Source organism: Rhincodon typus, chromosome 18, assembly GCF_021869965.1.
Source record: "Rhincodon typus isolate 14 chromosome 18, sRhiTyp1.1, whole genome shotgun sequence".
Taxonomy (NCBI): domain Eukaryota; kingdom Metazoa; phylum Chordata; class Chondrichthyes; order Orectolobiformes; family Rhincodontidae; genus Rhincodon; species Rhincodon typus.
The window spans coordinates 17942668-17946598 of NC_063349.1; positions in this window are offsets into that span (position 1 = coordinate 17942668).

Here is a 3931-nt window from a genome sequence, read left to right on the forward strand (position 1 = left end):
TCCCTGATGAAGGGTCTAGGCCCGAAACGTCAGCCTTTCTGCTCCTATGATGCTGCTTGGCCTGCTGTGTTCATCCAGCTCTGCACCTTGTTGTCTCCCTTCTACCAAGTATGTCACATGGGCAGCATTCTTCTCTATCCACTATCAGTTGATCAAATTATGTCAGGGGACTGGTGGCAGAGAATCTACACATAATGTATGGACTCACCATATACAAAAGCTAAAACTAAAACTCATTAAACCAAAAGTCATGAGCCTTAACTCTGAATTACTGGCTTGGATATTAATGTCCTAGGGAAGTGAATTTATTTAGATCATCCTCCAAATCACTGGACAGCTACGAGTACCCTTCATCTGAAATTTTGAGTATAAATTGTTTATACTGGGATTTCAACATGCTGTATTATAGGAAGATTCACAAAGGATATAAGCATTTCTGGAAAGGCTAATATTTGTTACTCATCCCTATGTTCCCTTGAATTGAACGGTTACTAGGCCATTTCAGATAGTAGTTATGAGTCACATTGCTGTGAGTCATGGTGTCATATTTAGACCAGGAGAGAATGGCATATCTCCTTCCCTAAAGGGCATTAATGAACCAACTGGGTTATTCCAATGACCAATAATAATTGTCCTGGTCTCCATTAGAGAATATTATCTTAACAAGTTCACTTTCAGTTTGAATAAAAAGAAGAATCTGGGATCCTACCCCAACAAAGAGCTCAAAGGAAATAGCTGAGAATGTTGTGCTAAGAAATAAATACAAGAAGAAGAGGTCATTTTGGTCCACATGCCGACTCTCTCAGAATAACAGCCTAATTACCCTACGTTTTAAATCATTATCTGCAGTTGCAAGCACTAACTTGAATGGTTGCACATTGACTCACAGCAGTCAAATAAAATGCTTAATAATTTCAATGCCAATTTCTATAGTTGTTGTCTCCAGTGTCAAAACTATAAGTTACATAAAACAAAACTAAAATTTGAATTTTACATCTCCCAAAATATATCACCTCACTTTTCTCCATATTAAGTGTCATTTATTTTCTATCTGCCATATCTGCTAATCATCCTATCCTCGAGTTATTTATTATTTCTTCATAGTTAACTATACTGTGTCATCTACAAATTTTAATATAGCATACCCAAGTTAAGATCCCACATGATGACAATAAAATGTGCATTTGTCCAATGCCTCTAATATAGTAAAATGACCCAATTTGCACCAAGTTCCTTTCACCTCTCAGTCCTATTCACATTGGCCTTCAATGGCTCCCAGTTAAAAAAAAACCCTCAATTTTAAAATTGGTATTCTTGTTTTCAAATCCCTCCATGTCCTTCCACACTTTATCTCTGTAACCTCTCGAGGTCAATGACTCTATAAAATCACAGAATCATAGAAAGGTTACGTCACAAAATCAGGCCCTTTCACCCAAAAAGGAATTACTTCACATTCCATCTATAACTTGATTGCCCAATCAACTAGCCTGACTATGTCCTTTTGAGTTTAACACTAACTTCCTCACAGTTGCCCCCTGAGTTCCAACTTGACTTACAAGGTGGTAATGTGACATTTTTACAAATGCCTTCTGGAAGTCCATGTACACCACATCACTCTCATCAGCTCAGCTTTCTGTTGTGTTGCCATAGTCTTACCAGACCATAGGGCTGCACTCTCATTAGGGAGAGATGACTGGCGATGATTTAACCTGAGGGTCACTATACCTCAGACAAGGGGAAGAGGTTGAGAAGGAGGGTCCTTCATGGTAACCCCAGCCATTGATGGGATTTGAACTCACACTGTTAGCATCATACTGCTTTGCAAACCAACTGGTCCAATTAACTCAGCTAAACCAACACCCACATTCTTCTGTTCAAAAACCGGTGTCATCAAAAATCTTAATCAAAATAGTTAAACATGGGTTACCCTTAACAAGTCCATGCTAACTTTCACTAAGTAATCCTCATTTCCCAAGAGACAGCTAAAACATTCATATTTGTCTCAAATTATCATTTATTTTGAGTTAGGTCTCTGTTATTGCCACATTATATTTCAATGTAGCTTTTTGTGTTTGCAGCTTATTCACCGCAGATTAAGTGCACAATAGATCTAATTAAGAACCTATTCGATTCTGCTATTCTAAACCAATCCATACCCTATTACTTTGTAGTCTAGTGTTGTCTGTCTCCCTTATGACTGTGCAACTCCACTTCTTCAATCTTCATGCACTTTCCTGATTTTCGTTACACTACCATTGACATCTATGCCTACAGCTGCCTAAGTCCTAAGCTCTAGAATTCCTTTCATAACTCTCTCTCATTCCTCCGTTAAAACTGTCCCTATTCCTACCTATTTGAACAGGTTTTTGTCATCAGCCCTAAAATTTCCAGATATGGCTTAGGGTCATATGCTATTTGATAATGCTTGCCTGAAATCCCTTGGAACATTTTACCATGGTACAAGTGGAAGTTGTTTCCGTTTCTATTGCTGGAGAATTCAGATGGAACATCTGCCAGGAAAGCAATAGAATAGTGAAGTCCATAGGTGATAAATTCATAGACAAGAACTGCAGCAACATACAAGCTGATGCAGGAATTAAGAAAATTGATGTAAATGTAGTAGTTTTATTATCGACACAAATTGAATGATTTACATCCTTTCAATCCAAAAAAGCATAAAATGCTCCCAACTCATTGTTTTCTATCCATTATCTGATGTTCAATCCAAGTTACCACAGCTCTTAAATGCCATGTGCCTTTATTTTATCAACAAGCTGGTTACATGACAATTAGAAACATATCTTTTGGAAATACAATTCACAGGGCATCTCCTTTATTAATATACTCTGTTAATTTCCCAAAATCTTCTACTGAATTATCTGATTTGACTTGTCTTTGACAAATTCACATTTGCCCTTCTTAATTAACATATATTTCTCTGTAACAATAATTATAGTCATAGACTCATATAGCATAGAAGAACAACTTTGACCCATTGAGTCTGCAACAACCTATCTACACTAATCCTCTTTTCTAGCACTTGGCCCGTAGCTTTGAATATTAAGACATTTCAAGTGCTCAAGTAATTTTTAAAAAAGTTGCGAGGTTTGCCTCCTCTACTACCCTTGCAGGCAGCTCATTCCAGATTCCAACATCTTCTGGGTGCAAAGCCAAATCCCCTCTAAACACACTTCACCTTAAAATTATGCCCCTCATTATTGACCCATCAAATGAGGAAAACAGCTGTACAATCCTTCCTAACAGGTGCAATCACTTTGTTCTTGGCTAGAACCTATTTTGCACTTTCCCCAGTTTTATAGTAATTTTATTCCATATCATGGCTTCTGGAAATTTGCCCATACTGATAAACAAATTATGGCCTACAGTAATCTAACTTATCCTTTTGTTTCTTTTTCAACAGAGATCTTGTATTGGCACAACCTCCATATCAATGAAAGATTGCAATTAGAACTTCTGCTGTTTGCTTTCTGATTTTTCTGCACATTCTATCAGCATGCCATCAAGATCTGGAGGTACTAGTTTAGTATCTCTGCTAATACTTCATTCTCCATAAAATAACATTTTTAGCTGACTTCACCCTTGCTTTAACTTTTTCCACGGTTTTAAAATGCATTAATATTTCATTGCAAGAGTATTAATTTCAACCATTATTATTGCTTCTAGAAACTTAATAACACTAAATGTTAGGTTGTTAGATCTGCATGTTCCACCTGATCTCTTATTTTTTCTTTGTACCTCCTATTAATTCTTCCAATTTCCTTTTTATCCCTCTATATTTAACTTTATGGTCTATTATATTAGCTAGATACGCCACATCATTTTTCCTTTAAATTTAAAATTAATTATAAATTTACTACTTATCCAATAACACAAACTTTTGGTGTATTACCTTTATTTTTACCATCCTGTC